We start from the raw sequence: 22,402 nt of genomic DNA on the forward strand, positions 1-22,402 counted from the left end.
GTGTATCAAAAGCTTTCGGTCTCAAGTGTCTAGCCTTAGGGTTTTTTCTTTTGTTTTTTGTTTTTATTGGGCTATAGGGGATGGATTAGGAAATAACTCTGCAATTCATGTCCCCCTGGGGAAGTGTCCATTCTGATTTTCCTGGGCTGGCTTTTAGAGCTTTCTTTTTCTTGGAGCCACTGCTCTTCAGGTCCTGGCAGCTGTCTCTTCAGGTCCACTGCTGAGTGGCTTCTACTTGGAAGAGAATTTCCTCTATTTCTTGGGGACACTTTTGTCTCCTTACTCTTAAGAGTCACTAACCAGTTCGCTCATCTTTGAGCAAAGGTTTTCTAATTTCATGAGAAGACTTCCACTGCCAGCTCTCTCTTCAAGATCACTTCTTCAAGATCTCTTCAAGATCACCAGTTCCTCCTTGGGAAAAAGATTTCTTTTCTACGGTTTGGAGAAGGAGAGAGATGGGTCTTCTACGCCATTCTCCTGAGGAGCTTCCTGGGGCTTTCGCCTCTTCTTCTTCATGGGTCTTCCATTTGTTTCTTCACATCCCTTTGAAAAACTACTGCTGTTCTCTGAAGATATCAGGAAAACTGCAGCCAGGTGTTTCTTTTCCTTCTTCAAGCATTTCTTCTCCTGTTTCACCAGCTTCCTAGTAATCCCAGCAACCACTTCCTGTGAACCACTGCCTCCTTCATGACATCCAAATTCTTTTGTGAAATCTCGCCAATCTCATACAAAGGCAGCTGCCCCTCAATTTATTCGAAAAGCTTCTTCCCAAATACAAATTGCCTCAGAGAAACAATCAATTCATGAGGCAATACTGCATTTGTTTGCCAGGTTTCGGGAGATACTGCCTTTGTTCTTTGCAGCTGCTGGGCCAAAAAGGTAGAGTAAAAAAAAATCAGTCCATATTTTGGGGTGTTAGTCCTTGTCTTGAGAGCTTGGGAAATGTGGTCCCTTTGCTGGGCCCAAGGAACCTCTCAGCACCAGGACTGGCCATCACCCCCATAACAGAGGCCTGTAGAACTCAGGGAGCCCTGGTCACCCATCACTATTAAACCCATCAGTTCAGTTCAGTTCAGTCACTCAGTCGTGTCCAACTCTTTGTGACCCCATGAATCGCAGCACGCCAGGCCTCCCTGTCCATCACCAACTCCCGGAGTTCACTCAGACTCATGTCCATCGAGTCTGTGATGCCATCCAGCCATCTCATCCTTGGTTGTCCCCTTCTTCTCCTGCCCCCAATCCCTCCCAGCATCAAAGTCTTTTCCAATGAGTCAACTCTTCGCATGAGGTGGCCAAAGTACTGGAGTTTCAGCTTTAGCATCATTCCTTCCAAAGAAATCCCAGGGCTGATCTCCTTCAGAATGGATTGGTTCGATCTCCTTACAGTCCAAGGGACTCTCAAGAGTCCTCTCCAACACCACAGTTCAAAAGCATCAATTCTTCAGCACTCAGCCTTCTTCACAGTCCAACTCTCACATCCATACATGACCACAGGAAAAACCACAGCCTTGACTAGACGGACCTTAGTCAGCAAAGTAATGTGTCTGCTTTTGAATATGCTATCTAGGTTGGTCATAACTTTCCTTCCAAGGAGTAAGCGTCTTTTAATTTCATGGCTGCAATGACCATCTGCAGTGATTTTGGAGCCCAAAAATATAAAGTCTGACACTGTTTCCACTGTTTCCCCATCTATTTCCCAAAGTCTTAGGGTTTTAGTAGAAAAGTAGCTGCCAGGGACTGGGGCTAGAGGACACAGAGAGAGGTTGGTAAAAGGGTACAAATTTTCAACTATGAAATGAATAAGGCCTGAGGATCTAATGTAAAACATGCAGGGGATAGCACTGTATAGCACAATACTGTATAATTAAAATTTGTTAAGAGAATAGAATTTAGATATTCTCACCAAAAAAAAAAATAAAATAAAATAAAAATAAAAAGTGAGTTGATGGACGTGTTTTATTTGTTTTATTTTTTAATATAAATTTATGTAATTGGAGGCTAATTACTTTTTTTTTTTTACTTTACTTTACAATATTGTATTGGTTTTGCCATACATCAGCATGAATTCGCCACAGGTATACACGTGTTCCCTATCCTGAACCCCCTTCCCACCTCCCTCCCCATACCATCCCTCTGGGTCATCCCAGTGCACCAGCCCAAGCACCCTGTATCATGAATGGATGTGTTTTAAATGAAGGGAATCTTTAAACTATATGTACTATATCAAATCACCATGATGTACACTTTAAATATCTTACAATTTTACATCTCAATTATACCTTTAAGGGGTTCCCTGGTAGCTCAGACGGTAAAAAATCTGCTTGCAATACAGGAGATCCCAGTTTGATCCCTCGGATGGAAAGATTCCCTGGAGAAGGGAATGGCAATCCACTCCAGTATTCTTAACACACACATATACACACACCTCAATAAAGTAAAATAAGATAATTTAAAAAATACAATGGTCATAATTACCAGTATTTGAACCTCTGTGACTGTCAGAATTTCTGTTTCCATGAGTTTAATCTTTTTTTTTTTAGATTCCAAATAAGTGAATGCAGCATTTGTCTTTGGCTTATTTCACTTAGCATAATGCCCTCAGCATCCATTCACGATGTCACAAATATTTCCCTCCATCCCCTGGAGTGGGAAATGGCAACTCCTGCTGCTGCTGCTGCTAAGTCGCTTCAGTAGTGTCCGACTCTGTGCAACCCCATAGACGGCAGCCCACCAGGCTCCCCCGTCCCTGGGATTCTCCAGACAAGAACACTGGAGTGGGGCAACTCCAGGGGATGCCAATCATTTAAAAATGCCAATCATTTTAAAATTAGATTGTTTGCTTTTTCTATTAAGTTGCATGAGTCTTTACATATTTTGGATATTAATTCTTTATCAGATATATGATTCACAAATACTTCCTCCCATTCCATAGTTTGCCTTTTCATTTGGTTAATGGTTTCCCTTGCTGTACAGAAGCTTTTTAGTTTTATGTAATCCCACTTTGGGGGGGATTGAGGCTTTTTCCACCAGGGATTATTTATTTTAAAATTTGGAAGTAATCACATGAATACATTTTTGTTATAATCATAATGCTACAAAGAAAAGGTCCCCCTTTGTCCCCACTCACTTTTCTTTCCAAAGAATTTATCCAAAGATATAATAGAAATACAGAGAAGGCGATGGCACACCACTCCAGTACTCTTGTCTGGAAAATCCCATGGACGGAGAAGCCTGGTGGGCTGCAGTCCATGGGGTTGCAAAGAGTTGGACACGACTGAGTGACTTCACTTTCACTTTTCACTTTCATGCATTAGAGAAGGAAGTGGCAACCCACTCCAGTGTTCTTGCCTGGAGAATCTCAGGGACGGGGGAGCCTGGTGGGCTGCCATCTCTGCGGTTGCACAGATTCGGACATGACTGAAGCAACTTGGCAGCAGCAGCAGCAGCAACTCCCTGCTGCTCAATTTTGATCATCAGGTACCTCAGCTGATAAAGAATTCGCTTGCAATGCAGGAGACCCTGATTCAATTCCTGGGTCAGGAAGATCCCCTGAAGAAGGGACAGACTACCCACTCAAGTATTCATGGGCTTTCCTGGTGGCTCAGATGGTAACAATCTGCCTGCAATGTGGGAGACCTGGGTTGATCCCTGGGTTGGGAAGATCTGCTGGAGGAGGGCATGGCAACCCACTCTAGTATTCTTGCCTGGAGAACACCACGGACAGAGGTGCCTGGCAGGCTACAGTCTGTAGGGGTCACAAAGAGGCGGACACGACTGAGCGACCAAGCACAGCACAACTTTTCTGTGACTATAAAACTTTCAGTATTTCTATTTCTCTTTAACTTTTTGTGGTGCTAAAAGATGTTCTCTTTTCATTCTCTTCAGTTTTATTGACATAATAGTTGAAAGTTTGTCCAGAGAGCAGATTCTAAGAGTTTTCATCACAAAGAAAAAAATATTTTTCCTTCTTATTTTGTATTAGATGATGGGATGTTAACTAAACTTGCTGTGGTAATCATTCAACAGTATATGTAAGTCAATGAGAATACTGACACTGTAAACCTTAAATTTATACACTGCTATATGCCATGTGTTTATTTTCCCTTTGTTGCCTTTGCTTTTGGTGTCAAACCAAAAAAAAAAAAAAAAATCATTGCTATGATCAATGTCAAAGCTTACTTTCCACATTTTCTTCTAGGGGTTTTATGGTTTCAGGTCTTACATTTAAGTCTTTCATCCATTTGGAGTTGATTTGTGTATAGTGTAAGGGGTTCAGCTTCATTCTTTTGTATGTGTCAATCCAGTTTTTCCAGCACTATTACTGAAGAAATTATCCGTTCCCCCCTGCATATACTTGATTCGTTTGTCATAAATCAATTCATGAATTAATTTTTCAGCTTTCTATTCTGTTTCATTGATCTACGGAATACCATATTGTTTTGATTACTATAGGTCTTTAATATAATTTAAAATCAGGAAGTATAATTCCTCCAGCTTTTTTCATTTTTTCTCAAGATTGCTTTGACTACTTGGAGTCTTCCGTGGTTCCATACAGGTTTTACAATGACCATAGTATTCTTCAAAGCAAAATATTAGCAATAATTCCACTAACAGTGGTAAAGCATAGAATTCTCTATAATCATTTAGAATTATATTGCAGTAGAATATTTGTTGATTTGATAAACGTTTGTGATATTGTTAAGTGAGAAAAAAAGACCTTAAAAGAGTAAATACAATATGAATCTGACTTTACAGCATTAAAATGCAAAATAAAAAGACACCAAAAATACACTAGAATAGTCGTAATGATTAGCTAGTTCTTAGTGTCAACTAGAGATTATTTTATTTCTCATCTCATAAAACTTCATCCTAAGTTTCCAAAATGAACATGTTACTTAAAACAAAAAAATTCTTTCAACGGAAGGGACAGGTATCCATCAAACTTCCCACCATTCCTGAAGTTCAGGCCCCACCAATGATCGGCTCTGCCATGGGGTTTAAAGATAAAACTTCAAGCAATGTGATTTTTAAAAATCACATTACCAAATACATAAATTGAACCTTGGCAAGAAAGCAAATATGTTAGAAAACTTTCAGTAAAATAATGACCTAAATTTTAAAGTTGCTGATTTATGTTCTTCTTTCTAGAAGCAGACGAACAGCAGCTACTCCAAAATAGGCTATTCTTATTTCATGAAAGAAAAGAATGCCCTCTGTACATGAAATATTTCTCTACCCTTAAAAACAACAGAGAGGGGAAGAAAAGTGAGGAGAGAACAGAGGGAACATGCATTCATGTCCTCATAGAGTAATTAATACAACCTCAAGAGAAGCTCTGTTTCTAACAACTATAAAATGAGCAAACTCTGCAAATTTTCTAGAATTTTTAGCCAACTGCCTCTATTCTCCTGAAGAAGGCAATGGCAACCCACTCCAGTACTCTTGCCTGGAAAATCCCATGGACGGAAGAGCCTGGTAGGCTGCAGTCCATGGGGTTGCTAGGAGTCGGACACGACTGAGCGACTTCTCTTTCACTTTTCACTTTCATGCATTGGAGAAAGAAACGGCAAACCACTTCAGTATTCTTGCCTGGAGAATCCCAGGGGCGGGGGAGCCTGGTGGGCTGCCGTCTATGGGATCACACAGAGTCGGACACGACTGAACCGACTTAGTAGCAGCAGTAGCAGCTCTATTCTCCATTATAAGATCAACAAATACAACTGTACTCCTAAGTGTAATAAAACAAAAATAATAAAATACATGCCATAGTCAGTCCAGTGGAATAGTCACCTGTGAGCTTTACTCTGAGCCTGTATATCAAAGCAGAGTGAGCCAATGCAAAAGATATTGTCCACAATAGTATATTTTGGAAGCAATCTCCACAGCTAAATAAATTATGAAATATCCATGGACAGAATTCTAAGAAGCCCATACAAGAACAAGGTAGGTCTATACGTTTGGACATGAAAAGATATCCATGTAAATGTAAGAAGCACATTATAGATGAATATATAGCAATTTATTGACATAAAATAAAACAGAAGATGTTTATAAAAGCATTGAATAATGTATGCAAGTGCAAGGTTGTTCATCAAGCTATTTACCTAGAGAAGAATGAAATTTCATAGGCAGCATAGAAATTTTTTAAAGAGGGGCTTTCCATTTTTATTCTTTTTTAAAAAATAAAGATGTGTTTGTTTTATGTTTTTAACAAACATATAAAGAATCACAAATATATTCAATAATTTATAAAAAGAAAAGTATTAAAAGCATTAATGAGTGTATATAATTATAGAAATTAATTACAATGTACAGTTGTCCCTTGGACATACCAGGAGTTGGGGCACTGACCCTCCACAGAGTCTAAACTCTTTTTGCATTGGCTCACTCTGCTTTGATTTCCAGGCTCAGAGTAAAGCTCACAGGTGACTATTCCATTGGACTGACTATGGCATGTATTTTATTATTTTTATTTTATTACACTTAGGAGTACAGTTTTATTTGTTGATCTTATAATGGAGGATAGAGCTGCTACTATTGATTGATTTAACCAATCAAGAATCATGTGGTACTACAGTATGTATTCACTGAAAAAAAAATATCTAAGTGGACCCACACAGTTCAAACTCACATTGTTCAACAGTCAACTTATATGTATGCATAGAACACAAATTCTATGCCATTAAAAATGATGAAGTAGATTTACATTCATTGACACGTAAAGACATGTCAGTGAATATGACATCATATGCACTGTCATGTCACAATTTATAGGACAAAATGGTCAGGAATGACTGTGTTACCCATTTTGTTTAAAGTACTTGTGTGCATATGTGCTAAGTTGCTTCAGTTGTGTCCAACTCTGCGTTGACCCTGTGGTTTGCAGCCTGCCAGTCTCCTCTGTCCACGAGATTCCCCAGGCAAGAATACTGGAGTGGGTTGCTGTGCCCTCCTCCAGGTGTTTAAAGTACACATGTGTATATAAAAGAATATACAAAGGTCAATAGTTACCATTAGTCATCAAATTTAATAATAACCCGTTGTATAATTGTATTTTCTTCATGTAATTTTTTAATGTATAAACAATTAAATAGCAGTAGAGTAATATAGAAAAATATTCCTTAAAGCCATTTCATTACTCACAAAAAAGAGCTATATATCCAAAGTTCAATAATAAATAATTGTTCATACAGTTTCTAGTCGCACAAAGTACAGTTAAAAGTAAAAGAAACTGTTTATATAAAATGAGAAAATAGCCAAGTATTTCCAATAAAGTTGGTTAGGAATCTGAATTACCCAAGTAATCACCTCTACTTTTCTATTTCACTTCCTGTATATGCAGACACAGTCTGAGTTACTTTGTATACATATACCAATGCACAAATATTTCCATCTTCAGTTATGTGTATAACTTTAAAAGTCCAATCAATTTTGTAAAGGACAAAAAAGTTGCCAGTGAAACCAAGAACTTGATTTAATATCATTCCAACAGAAGCTGCTGCATTTTAATACACCTTTATAAAATCCATAAAATAAGCATTATAATGAAAGAGAATGCCACAAAATTAACTGTTAAAATGATGACTTTTAACCTTTTTAATGCACAGTGGCAATCAACAGCTTTTTTAAATCCTCAGGCCCAAATGCACTCCAAGGTTTATAAGAGAAAACTCCACTTCCAAGTTCAAAATACTTATTGCTTAAAAGTAATAATAAATCCCCTAGTGAAACACTGGGTTCTGGCTTTAATTAGAAGTAAATGTGCTAAGATTGCCACCTCCTGCTGAATAAAAAGGCAAGTCCTTCATGACCTACCTCAAGTGGATTTTCAAAAGACCTCAAATCTGAATCCTTCTTAAAGAAAGAAGAAAGGAGGATAGAAAAAAATAGATATTCTCATGCAGAAGAGTTTAAGTGGGGCCACTTGAACCATCCAATGCTGCCAAATGCAAAATTCTCTTTCCCAAAAGAGTAAAACATACTCTTCTTTGGATCCATGTTCTGAGACAACAGACAAAACTCCATACTTGATGGTACTTCTCTAACAAGATATTAAAATATACTTGTTACATGTCAAATTCAAGACCAAAATATATCAACAGTGACAAAGTCAAGGAGGAAAAAAATGAGATTCCGTAATAAAATTATGACTTCTATTATTGTCCATTCAAAAAGTAATTCATCTGGTACAAAGAATATGGAAAAACATCAGTATTTCCCAAAAACTATTTTTCTCTATTCCCTTGAAATCACTATTATGATATTTAAATCTTAAAATTTTCAAATCTTTTTATATATGTACATATATATATTTATGTATATATAAGTATGGGCTTCCCAAGTGGCACTAGCGGTAAAGAACCCACCTGCCAACACAGGAGATGTAAGAGACGCAGGATCAATCCCTGGGTCAGGAAGATCCCCTGGAGAAGGACAGGGCAATCCACTCCAGTATTCTTGCCCACATTTTCCCATGGACAGAGGAGCAGGGCAGGCTGCAGTCCATGGGACATGACTGCAAGTGACTTAGCACACATGTATATAAGTGTGTATATATATGTATGTATATATATGTATACACACATATATACCTATATATAATATATAAACAAATATACATAACTACAGAATTCTGACTCTGTCCATTTCCTTATTTAGAAAGAAATACTTCCATTAGAAAGGAAATAATATTTACTGATATTTTGCAGGTTGTCTCAAGAATTAAATGGAAACATGTGATGGAAACTGGCACAGTACCAGTTAAAAAAATGTTTTTCTTAGCCTTTGGAAAGACAATAGAGATTTCAAAGTTAATAGCCCTTATTAGAAGATTTCTTTAACACAAGAAAAAGAAACAACATCTGCAATTGTCTTATTTTTTCCCTCTTAAATCAAATGCACTCTCCATTTCAGATATTTTAATAGTTTTTTACTGGCTTCATATTTTGGGATGCCAGTTATACAATACAGTAGCTTTCATTAAAAAAAAAAGATTTGGTTTAAAAAAACATAAATTAATGTATGAAACACAATGCTGTTCCTTTCTTTGGATGAAATAAGCTTCATCGAAAAATCTGTTTACTTAGCGCCTCCTCCTTGAAGGACACAATTTAACGCAAATAAGACTTACAAATCTGTCTGCTAATGCAGGAGACAAAAGAGATGCAGGTTCGATCCCTGGATCAGAAAGATCCCCTGGAGAAGGAAATAGCAACCCACTCCAGTATTCTTGGGGCCCATGGGGTCACACAGAGTCGGACACAACTGAGCACATACAGACACCAATATGTCATATTGTCAACACAAGAAGTTTAGGATCACAACACCTGAAACTTTAACAGAGGAAGAAGTAGTTCATTATATCAGCAGTTGCCAAACTAAGGTCAACAGATGGGCCCTTGATAATTATATCATCGTCATCACAGGTGATGTTTGTTAAGTTGTTAAGTTTATAGCAACCTTATATGAGATACGATTACCAACCCTTCACAGAAGAAGGCACAGAGAGGTTAAGTAACCTGTTTAAAGTTACTCAGATAATAAGTAGTAAAGCTAGGATATAAACTTTGTCAGTTTCAAATTTCCTCCCTGCCCCTTTCTGCCCAATTAGACTTCACAGGTCTGGAATAGACCCTGCAATCAGTATTCAAATCTCCAGGTGATTCTTTTTTTAATTTATTTATTTTTCAGTTGGGAGATAATTACCTTATGATGTTGTATTCGTTTCTGCTGCGCAACAACATGAATCAGCTATAGGAAGTTCAATATCATGTAAAATAAACCACTAGCCAATAAATCTCTAATGACTCCAAAATGAGAAAGCAAAAAGTTAAGAATGAAAACTTCCCCTCTTCTAGATAAAACAAATTAAGATCCTGAACAGATTATTTGTAATTTATAAAAATGTATTTGCAACTTGGTAACACTTTATTAACTCCTTGAAATCAGTCAAAATAGCTATGTGTGAAAGTTGCTCAGTCGTGTCTGACTCTTTGCGACTCCACGGACTGTAGCCCACCAGGCTCCTCTGTCCATAGGGATTCTCCAGGCAAGAATACTGGAGTGGGTTGCCATGCCCTCCTCCAGGGAATCTTTCGAACCCAGGTCTCCTGCCTTGCAGGCAGATTCTTTACCATCTGGGCCACCAGGGAAGCCCAAAACTGCTATGGCATTATTTTAAAGAAAATAATGCAAACAAAAGTACATTAACAGTTCAGCATCAAAATAGCCAGCTAAAGGATCAATGCCAAGACTCAGAGTTCACCTATAAGATTACTTCAGTTTTCCAGACAATGTCTCATTTCTCCATCTCCTCTATTTCTCCAATACACACAGTATGCATCATTCTGGAAAATTTCTAATTGTTAAATTCTGTTAAAAGTTTAAGTCAATGAACAAATGCTTCTCATTACAAAATCCAATAACTGTAATAGAATTATGAATTTAACATGTAAAGTTCTGAAAGCATTTTCTAAACAGATGAATTGTTTGAGAGTTACTATTTTCTGTAGCCTTGCCTATATGGAAACACAGGTTTTTTCAATTATATAGCAAAGCCTATGGCTTCTGTTCAAACCTAAGTTTTATTGTTTATAAAATTAGAAACAGATACAAATATATACAGATATATACACACATTTATAAACATATACACCTAGGCAATATATTATATCCAAACAGTTGAAAGGTTTATAGTGTTCTATAAGAAGGTACTTTACACACATATGAGAAAATTACTGTTAATCTCTCAAATGGATAATTTGTTCATAAATTAAACCTTTTGTAATCTCACAAACAGCATCATACATGCTACCCCAGTTATTTGTACAACAGTCAAAATGAAGGTAAGTGAACATATTGGTGAGCTCTAGTACCCTTATTTCTTTAAAAAAAATCAAGAATTGCTTACAGTCATTGTTTGACATTTTTAACCCCAAAAGAGAGGATTCTATTTTAATCTAGTGTCTCCAAATGTTCACCAAAATCACACTACATTTTCATCAATACTTGATTTAGAAGCTCATATTTCTGCTTATATATAAATTTTAAGATTAAAAGTAATTTAAATTTTCTTCATAATAATTTTCTGTATTTTTTCAAGTTTTGTGGAATTATATATGGCCTTTATTATTTAAAACAGGAGTAATTTTAAAGCAATAATTAAAATATTTGAGTATGAAGTATAAATCAGAAAGCTTGGCATTGGTAATTCCCTCCAAAAATAACATAGGCTAATTTATGAATTTATGGAACATATATTAAAGGAACACATATTAAATTCTGATTCAGACCTAATAGTTATAATAGGAGAAAAAAAGAGTTGGATAAGTTATACCTAAAATATAGTCCTTAATCTTTGTTAATATTAATACTATAATGAGAGCAGCAAGGGTTATTTTGTCTTGCAACCGGTTGTCACACTGGGGAAGGGGATAGTGCTACTGGCATCTAAGGGGACTACTGCTAAACATCCTACCACAGCAGAGAGCAGTCTCTACAATGAAGGATTATCCAGATCACAACGGCAACAGTGCCAAGGGTAAGGAACTCTGACGTGGAGAAAATAGATCTTTTTATGTTTAAATTACAAGTCAAAATCCTAAAGGCAAATAATTTTAATTCAAAAAAGTTTATTCCTGTTTATTTTGAAGGACACACTAATTCCAATTTTCCAAGCATCTAAACTACTTACATATTTAAAATAGTTAAAAAAAATAAAGCCTAACATCTTTCATTCACAATTTTAATTCTCTGTTCTCACTGCCTTCAAATAACCCTGACCCAAAACCAAGTATAAACTCAAAACAAGACTTAAAAATACACCAAAGTTGTCCCTCTTCCTTTTGCGAGTATTTCATCTAGAATAAATGAAATGAAGGTTTTTTTTTAATTCAGATAAAGATAATCAAATCCAGCTAATAACATTTTTATTTCAAACTAATATTTTACTTTTACTTGCTTCAACTAAATTAAGATTGAAGGCTTTAAGGACTCTAAACAAACTACATACTGTATTATTGCTCTTGAAACTTATTTCATCTCACTTTTTTTATGCTGTAAGTATTTTTTAATTGTGGTAAAACAGACATAAATGAGGGCTTCCGAGGTTACACAGTGGTAAGGAATCCACCGGCCAATGCAGGAGACACAAGACACGCAGGTTCGATCCCTGGGTCAGGGAGATCCCCTGGAGGAGGACACGGCAACCCTCGCCAGTATTCTTGCCTGGGAAATTCCATGCATCGAGGAGCCTGGCCAGCTACAATGCATGGGGTCACAAAGAATTGGACACAACCGGGCACCCTCGCATACATGAATGTAAAATTGGCCATTCTGTTTCTGAATGCACAGTTTTGTGGTATCCACAGTGTTACATAGTCATCACAACCTATCTGTAGAACTTTTTCATCTTTCCCAATGAAACTCTATGCATTAAACATTAACTACCCATTCCCTTCCAGTTCAGCAGTACACGAACTGAGAAATTCCAGATGAACCAGCTGGGTTTAGAAAAGGCAGAGGAACCAGAGACAAAACTGCCAACATTCACTGGATCATAGAGAAAGTAAGGGAATTCCAGAACGTCTACTTCTGCTTCACTGACTACACTAAAGCCTTTGACCTGCGGGTCACAACAAACCGTGGAAAATTCTTAAAGAAACGGGAATACCAGACCACCTTGCCTGTTCCTAAAAAACCTGTAGGCAGGACAAGAAGCAACAGTTAGAACCAGATATGGAACAAATGGCTGCTTCAAAATCAGGAAAGGAGTTAAGACAAGGCTATATACTGTCACCCTGCTTATTTAATTTATATGCAGAGTACAACAGGTGAAATATCAGGTTGCATGAATTACAGGCTGGAATCAATTTGCAAGGAGAAATATTAACAACCTCAGGTATGCAGGTGATACCACTCTAATGGCAGAAAGTGAAGAGGACCCTCCTCATGAGAGCAGAAGAGGAGAATAAGAAAGCTGGTTTAAAACTCAACATCCAAAAAAACTAAGCTCATGGCATCCAGTCCCATCACTTCATGGCAAATAGAAGGGGAAAAGGTGGGAGCAGTGACAGTGATAGACTTTATTTTCTTGAGCTCCAAAATCACACAGATGGTGACTGCAGCCATGAAATTAAAAAACACTTGCTCCTTGGAAGGAAAGCTGTGACAAGCCTAGACAGCATGTTAAAAAGCAGAGATATCACTTCATCGACAAAGAATGGTTTTCCCAGTAGTCATGTATAGATGGGAGAGTTGTACCATAATGAAGACTGAGCACTGAAGAATTGATGCTTTTGCACTGTAGTGCTGGAGAAGACTCTTGAAAGTTCCTTGAACAGCAAGAAGATCAAACAAGTCAGTCCTAAAGGAAATCTAACCTAAATATTCATTGGAAGAACTGATGCTGGGAAAGATTGAAGGCAAAAAGAGAAGAGGGTGGCAGAGAAAGAGACGGTTAGATAGCAGCACTGACTCAATGGACATGAATCTGAGAAAATTCCAGGAGATGGTGAAGCACAGGAAAGCCTGGCATGCTGGAGTCCATGCTCTGCCAGCTCCTGGCACTCACCATTCTGTTTTCTGTTCCTACGACTCTCACTACTCTAGGACCTCGTATGAAAGGAATCACAGAATATTTGTCCTTTTGTGATTAGTTTATTTCACTCAGCATAATGTCTCCAAATTCAGCCATGTTGTAGCATACATCAGTACTTCACTCTTTTTTGTGACTGAATAATACTGTTATATGTATACAACATATTTTGTTTATCCATTCAACTGTCATCTCCCACCTTCTGGAGCCTACTGTAAATATTGCTACTATGAACAATTCAGTTCAGTCGCTCAGTCGTGTCTGACTCTTTGCAACCCATGGACTGCAGCATGCCAGGCCTCCCTGTCCATCACCAACTCCTGGAGTTTACTCAAACTCACATCCATTGAGTCAGTGATGCCATCCAACCATCTCATCCTCTGTAGTCCCCTTCTCTTCCCGCTTTCAATCTTTCCCAGCATCAGGGTCTTTTGCAATGAGTCAGTTCTTCGCATTAGGTGGCCAAAGTATTGGAGTTTCAGCTTCAACATCAGTCCTTCCAATGAATATTCAGGACTGATTCCCTTTAGGATGGACGGTTTGGATCTCCTTACAATCTAAGGGACTCTCAAGAGTCTTCTCCAACACCACAGTTCAAAAGCATCAATTCTTTGGTGCTCAGCTTTTGTTATAGTCCAACTCTCATATCCATATATGACCACTGGAAAAACCATAGCTTTGACCACATGGACCTCTGTTGGCAAAGTAATGTCTCTGCTTTCTAATATGCTGTCTAGGGTGGTCATAACTTTTCTTCCAAGGAGTAAGTGTCTTTTAATTCCATGGCTACAGTCACCATCTGCAGTGATTTGGAAGCCCCAAAAAAATAAAGTCTCACTGTTTCCACTGCTTCCCCATCTATTTGCCATGAAGTGATGGGACCAGATGTCACGATGCTAGTTTTCTGAATATTGAGTTTTAAGCCAGCTTTTTCACTCTCCTCTTTCACTTTCATCAACAGACTCTTTAGTTCTTTTTTGCTTTCTGCCATAAGGATGGTGTCATCTGCATATCTGAGGTTATTGATATTTCTCCTGGCAATCTTGATTCCAGCTTGAGCTTCATGCAGCCTAGCATTTCTCATGATGTACTCTGCATATAAATTAAGTAAGCAGGGTGACAATATACAGGCTTGACATACACCTTTCCTGATTTGGAACCAGTCTGTTGTTCCATGCCCAGTTCTAACTGTTGCTTTCTGACCTGCCTACAGATTTTTCAGGAGGCAGGTCAGGTGGTCTGGTATTCCCATCTGTTTAAGAATTTTCCACAGTTTGTGGTGATCCACACAGTCAAAGGCTTTGGCATACTCAATAAAGCAGAAGTAGATGTTTTTCTGGAACTCTCTTGCTTTTCTGATGGTAATTTGATCTCTGGTACCTCTGCCTTTTCTAAAACCAGCTTGAACATCTGGAAGTTCACGGTTCATGAACTGTTGAAACTATGAACATGAGTGTACAAATATCTGCTTGAGTCCCTGCTTTCACTTCTTTTGGGTATACACCCAGAAGTGGAATTGCTGGATCATATATTAAGTCTATGTTTAATTGTTTAACTTTTTGAGTACTCAATCGCTTGATAACATAAATACATCTTTTGTATGGTTCTTACACCCTCTACTTTGTTCTGCATAGTATGGGAAATGAGAGAAGAGATTTCTCTAATCTTGCAGTACTTATCAATAGAAGACCTACAAGATATACCTACAACGTACAAGAATGTCTAACAGAGCAGATCTGTGTATTTGTTTACACTCTAAGGCTGATATCATCTAACAGTTAAAAATTCATTAAAAATTATTTCCTGTGGACTTCCCTGGTGGCTCAGTGGTTGAAAATCTGCCTGCCAATGTAGGAGACATGGGTCTGATCCCTGGTCTGGGAAGATGTCACATCCTGCAGAGCAACTAAGCCCTTGTGCCACAACTACTGAAGCCCACATGCCCTCGAGCTCGCACGCACCGCAGCTTGATGTGCCCCCACGCACTGCAACCAGAGGAAGCCCAGCGGCACTGACAACCTAGCACAGCCCTCCCAAAGAGGTGCTCGCCCACGAACTGATGTATACACAAAACTATACATAAAACAGGTAGCTAATAAGGATCTACCATATAGCACAGGGAACTCTACTCAATACTCTGTAATGACCTATGTGGGAAAAGAATCTAAAAAAGAGTGAATATAAGTATGTGTAGAAATGATTCAGTTTGCTGTCCACTTGAAACTAAAACAACATTGTAAATAAACTATATTTCAATTTAAAAAAATTTAAAACAAGAAAACAATGCTCTCCTAGGCTAATATCCAGAATCCTCCTGGGGAAATTTTTTCCTTTTTTTGTTTTCTGCTTGTAGGATTATTAATTATTGGTTAAATTCTTTAACTTTTTATTTCATATTGGAGTATAATTGATGAACAACGTTGTTTTAGTTTCAGGTGTACTGTAAAGTGGTTCAGTTATACGTATATATTTATCTATTCTTTTTTAAGTTCTTTTTCCATTTAGGTTATCACAAAATACTGAGAAGCATTACCAGGACAAATTCTGGGGTATCAATCCTCAAAGGAATGAAGGCAAGGATGGTGTTTCAAACTGCACTGACACTCACTCACCAATGAGAACTTCTAACTTCTCCATCTCTTTTTTCCATTGAGAATGAAAATCACTACCACAAAGCCAAAGAGGAGTGTGTTGTAGCTTGTGGTTGTGTGTTGCAGCTTTGGTTATCTTGGGAAAGAAGAAAAGTCTGAGAACCGATGAGTACGGCAGTGTTCCCACAAGTGTTCCAGAACACACACACAAGATGAACAAGGATAAGTAAACCCTGTAATTCTGAATATGAATTGAAAATTTCAGTATGAATCTATAATATACTTTTTAAATATGTATACATTTTTATATATTTCCTATGTACATATTTTCTACATAAATATAAATAAGTATATAAATAATTTTTAAAGAATATTATAGGTTCATTTTGAAATTTTCAGTTCAGCTCTAACCATCAAAACAAACCAGAAGCAATAATCAACTAGGAGAAATGAGCACACTAGCACCCAAATTATGACCTTTAAATGCCATTTCCCACCAAAAAAAAAAAAAAAAAAGAAATGTGCTCCTTTTAAAAAACTGACTTATTCAAGTTCTGGAAGGGGAAATATACAAGATGTGGCTGAAATATCTGATAACAGAAAGCAAGAAAGCTGCCAGGCACTACTGAAGTTCTGTTAAAAGAGCTCAGGTGCACCAACTTGAAAATGTTCCCTTGACCAAAAATGGTATGGTAAGATTTTTAGCATTAATTAAAAATAACTTCAATCAATTAAAATGCATCAAATATATAAATCCATGAGTTCATAATAATATGCAAATACCAAAAATGACTAATTCATCATCTTCGGAGGATTCTAGGGAACCAGCTCCATATTTAGAAAACAAAGAGAAAACCAAGCACTCATCCTGCCTTTCCTATATGAAAAGTATCTCTGGGTAACCAAATAGTTTATAACTTACTTCAGTTCAGTTCAGTTGCTCAGTCGTGTCCGTCAACTCTTTGCATGAGGTGGCCAAAGTACTGGAGTTTCAGCTTTAGCATCATTCCTTCCAAAGAAATCCCAGGGTTGATCTCCTTGCAGTCCAAGGGACTCTCAAGAGTCTTCTCCAACACCACAGTTCAAAAGCATCAATTCTTCGGCGCTCAGCCTTCTTCACAGTCCAACTCTCACATCCATACATGACCACAGAAAAAACCATAGCCTTGACTAGATGGACCTTAGTCGGCAAAGTAATGTCTCTGCTTTTGAATATACTATCTACGTTGGTCATAACTTTTCTTCCAAGGAGTAAGCGTCTTTTAATTTCATGGCTGCAGTCACCATCTGCAGTGATTTTGGAGCCCAAAAAAATAAAGTCTGACACTGATTCTACTGTTTCCCCATCTATTTCCCATGAAGTGATGGGACCAGATGCCATGATCTTAAGATCTATTCTTTTGGATGTATTTCAATTAATACATAATAAAGAAATGACAAAATCAGAAAATAACCATTTTGAAACTCTAATAAAAAGTGATCTAGACAATGATCATCAATGTCTACTGATAACACAAAGACTGACAACCTGGCATCATGTACCTCCTTACAGAAGAAGTACACAACATCAGCTGTGAGGTTGCCAAAAAATCAAACCTGAATTTAATAAAATTTCTAGATCTAAGTATAAATTTACAAATTTGAAGGACAGAGGAACACATCAGTAAGATACCACGGGAATGGAGCAAGATCTAGACCATGGGAATTAATAGGACAAACAATTCAATTTATTCAACAAATAAGTTACAGAGGAGAGGGGGTGACAAGAGGAAAGAGGAGCAGAAGAGGAGAACCTAATTCTAACCTGCTGATATATTTTAATGGAATAGAAAGCCAGTGAAACTTGGCACTATAACATTATTTTGCCACTGTACTCTAAAGTTAAGCCTAACTAAAATGTGCACTGTAAGGTTTTAAAAATTTAAAATGAGCTTATGGCTTTTGAATTATTATTACAATCACAGTCATAAATGCAGCAGAGGGACAGAACTTGGTCCCAAGTCAGATCCACCCAGGTCCAAACCTCAGCTCTTACTAGCTTAGTACTTAATAGCTGTGTAAACTAAGGCAAGAAATTCTATTTTATAAGCATTAGTTTCCTCATCTGTATGATGAAGTTTAATCACACTGGCTTGACAAGATTGTTTTGACAATTAAATGAGATACTATATACAAAGAATTTAGCACAGTCACTCATAAAATATGCCCAATAAATACAGTCATTATCATAAATAATTCCTGCTTCTGTGGTAGCTCAGATGGAAAATAATAAGGGTATCATATTAGAATTTTTTAAATACAAATGTGAATGATCACAAAACTCCTATTAAAAAGTAAATACCACACTCATCACATTTATATACATAAGACCCATTTAAGGAAACATCAAGAAAGGATGAAAAAATTAATTTTAAATATGCTTCAGTTCAGTTCAGTTAAGTTCAGTCACTCAGTCATGCCCAACTCTTTGCAACACCATGAATTGCAGCATGCCCGGCCTCCCTGTCCATCACCAACTCCCAGAGTTCACCCAAACTCATGTCCATCGAGTCGGTGATGCCATCCAGCCATCTCATCCTCTGTCGTCCCCTTCTCCTCCTGCCCCCAATCCCTCCCAGCATCAGAGTCTTTTCCAATGAGTCAACTCTTCAGCTTCAGCGTCAGTCCTTCCAAAGAACACCCAGGACTGATCTTGTTTAGAATGGACTGGTCAGCAGTGGCCACAGGACTGAAAAATGTCAGTTTTCATTCCAATCCCAAAGAAAGGCAATGCCAAAGAATGCTCAAACTACCGAACAATTGCACTTATCTCACACACTAGTAAAGTAATGCTCAAAATTCTCCAAGCCAGGCTTCAGCAATACCGTGAGCCATGAACTTCCAGATGTTCAAGCTGGTTTTAGGAAAGGCAGAGGAACCAGAGATGAAATTGCCAACATTCACTGGGTCATCGAAAAAGGAAGAGAGTTCCAGAAAAAACATCTATTTCTGCTTTACTGACTATTCCAAAGCCTTTGATTGTGTGGATCACAATAAACTGTCAAAAATTCTGAAAGAGATGGGAATACCAGACCAACAGACCTGCCTCTTGAGAAACCTATATGCTTCAGTCTACCTTAAATCTATGTTAACAGATAAAGGCAAACATTTACCAACAAAAAGTGGTTAGAAAATCAAATTGACAATTGTTACTATTTGTTTTACTACAGTCCTTTAGACCAGTAGCTATCTGCAAAATGGGCTGAAATAAATAAATACTAAACATACATTTTAGGATTCTAAATAAACAGAAGTTACATCAGGCATCACAGATGAAAAGAGAAAATAAGTTCTTATCTCAAGGAGTGTATAGTCTAGTGAAAGAAATAGACAAATAAAAATTTTTAAGACGGTATGATAAGTGTCATGATAGAAAAACACAAAGGGTCTTATCATTTCACATGAAAAGCATATCAAGGACTAGGGAATGAGATGGGAGGTAGGTGTAATCGGTTTCAAAGTCCTCCCACCAAAAACATGAGCCCGAAATAAATTTTGAAAGAGTAGGAGTTGGCTAAATGAAAAACTGAGAGAAAGTATATTTTATTGTATGGGCAGAAGCATGAGAAAGTATCATTTCAAGTTGGGGTCTGAAATAAGATCAGATCACAGTCAGCAGTTCAAGACTTACATAAGCCTTGTTATTCTTCTTGTAAGTGATGGGAGCCAGGAGAAATTTTAAGCAGGTCAAAGACATGATTAGATTGGTGCTTTGAAAGAATACTCTAAAGCAGCAAAATGAAGAATGGAAGGAAGAAGGAAACAGAGAGCCTAGGGAATAAGAGGCATACAGGCCAGTAGGGAGCCTCTTTCAGCAAAGAAGGAGAGAGAATGCCGAATTAAGGCAATGATGGCAGAGATGATAACGAAGCATCTTATTCCTCCATTTTCAGTGTCATTAGAATACCCTGTTAGGGGACCTACAAAACAGCATAGAAATCAAGGCCAATGACCTTGATCCTCCAGTTCATGGAATAATAAAGATGTCACCCAATTCCACCATTATGGTAGCCTAGCAGTTATCCCATAAACTTCTTCTTAAACTCAACCACCAATCAATTTGATGCCTTGGTTATAAGAGAAAGAAAAAAATTTTAAGGCAGAACTCTATATAATTTCTATCATTCCTATCAACAGTCATGTGCGTAAGTCTCCCGACTTCTTACATGGAATGCACACACACATGCACATACAATACAAAATGAGAAAAAGTTTCAATTTTCAATAAAGTTCATGCTACACATATTAAGAGGCTAAAATTATATTCAAATGAATCATAGTGTCTACTATCACTAATTACACGCTGGCTTCCTTTCACTTCCAAAGACTGCCCAATTTCCTTCTATGTATATTGCAATATTTTCCTCTTAGGGTTAAAATTCCTATAGCATATTTAATCTTTAACCAAGAATACTTCTTTTAAATACATATATATAAATTGGAATACATAGATGATATAGATACATAGTTATTTTTATTTTCATCATCTCTTCAAGTTCCTCAAATGTAAACATGATTCCCTTTTCAAAATAATTTCCTTTTTTAAAATTTAAACACAAACACATTTCCAAATTCAAACTTGCCACATACCTCAATGAAGTATAGCAACTCTGGCAAGGTTTGTAAGGTTGTTTAAAAATGTTAAGAGGTTAAAAGCAATTAAAAATTACTTTAGTATAAGAACAGCACAAAACTTTTATCTTCAGTTATATGAATTGCCTAAAGTACTCTAGATTTATTCCAAAATTACAGTGCTCTAAAGTTTTTCTGTAACAATAAAGTGGGTAATTTAAAAGCAAGGGAATTATTTAATCAAATACATAGCATCCCATAGTAGAAAGTAGTTTCCCCTAATTTTTTTTCTTCTTGTTAAAATGAAATAACAAAAGAACATATTTTAATTCTAAACTGAACTATTTTAAAATAAATACTTCTGCACAGAGTTCACTGTACTTGGTGATTTCAACCTTATACATATTTTTTAAATCAAAATAGAATAATCATATTCATTCAGTCCAGACATTAATTACTTGCTGTATGGCCAGGACTGGGCTCTGTACTAGAGATTAAAAATATAAATAAAATAGAATCCCAATTTCAAGGAACAAATACTACAGTCAAGAAATACTAAAACAAATCAATATACCATAACTTAATACATGCAATAATGAAAGGCAATGTATAAACAAATTCTGTAGAAATAGAAAAGGAGAAATGATCAAATCAACAGGCCAAACCAGGAAGGTTTAACAGAGAAAGTGACCCAGGAAAGGATGGGGCTCCTAGGAGACTCTGGCTGATGTTGAAGAGCCATCAGCTGGCAACTGCCATCAGGACAAGTGGCACTAGTGGTAAAGAATCCATCTGACAATGCAGGAGACAGAAGAGATGCAGGTTCTATCCTGGGTTGGGAAGATCCCCTGAAGGAAGACATGGCACAACCCACTCCAGTATTCATGCCTGGAGAATCCCATGGACAGAGGAGCCTGGCAGGCTACAATCCATGGGGCTGCAAAGAGTCAGACACGACTGAGGTGTGCTAAGTAGCTTCAGTACTGCATGTGCAAAAAGCACTGCTAAACTTATAAAAGAGGCTTTAGATTTTTCTCTTACATTTTAGAAAATGTACATGGCTTTAATCTTGTAAAACAAATTTCTTAGTCTAAATCAAAACCATAAAACATGATTTCTCTCCCCCAATCTTTAGCCAAGTGAAAGTTTATAATTTGCAGTTTAAAGGTGAACTTAAGAGTATTTTGTTTTATTGTTTTTATTCTATGCTAATTTCAGAATGAAGAAGGGCAATCACTTTTTTTGTACTAGTCAGTATAAGATTAAATGTAAATTAGTACACACATGAATGGGATAACTTACAACTGCAAATAATGTATGTATAAAAGAAAGTTGGAGAAGGAAATGGCAACCCACTACAGTATTCTTGCCTGGAGAATCCCATGGACAGAGGAGCCTGGCAGGCTACTGTCTATGGGGTCACAAGAATTGGACATGACTTAGTGACTAAACCACCACATAAAAGAAAGTATCACATAGAACTCACCTCTTTACTATTAAACCACAGTGTGCATGTCGGAGAATCAATTATCTTCACATTTCATAAACATGATGGTGCTCAAACCTCCTTAAATCTCATCTTTATGTTATGGACATAACTGTGTAC

General features: G+C 37.1%; 1 protein-coding gene and 1 non-coding gene across 5 annotated transcripts in view; both read right to left on the minus strand.

Annotated features, from left to right (window-relative positions):
* The window catches only part of BBS9 (Bardet-Biedl syndrome 9), a 471,120-nt gene that overhangs the window by 370,614 nt on the left and 78,104 nt on the right, over positions 1–22,402 (minus strand). The gene's annotated exons all lie outside the window — the stretch shown is intronic.
* On the minus strand, positions 969–1,055 carry LOC138439896 (small nucleolar RNA SNORD86). Its single transcript, XR_011256839.1, has one exon. It is a non-coding gene; the product is annotated as a small nucleolar RNA SNORD86 (small nucleolar RNA).

The sequence above is a fragment of the Ovis canadensis genome, chromosome 4 (genome assembly GCF_042477335.2).
Source record: "Ovis canadensis isolate MfBH-ARS-UI-01 breed Bighorn chromosome 4, ARS-UI_OviCan_v2, whole genome shotgun sequence".
NCBI lineage: Eukaryota > Metazoa > Chordata > Mammalia > Artiodactyla > Bovidae > Ovis > Ovis canadensis.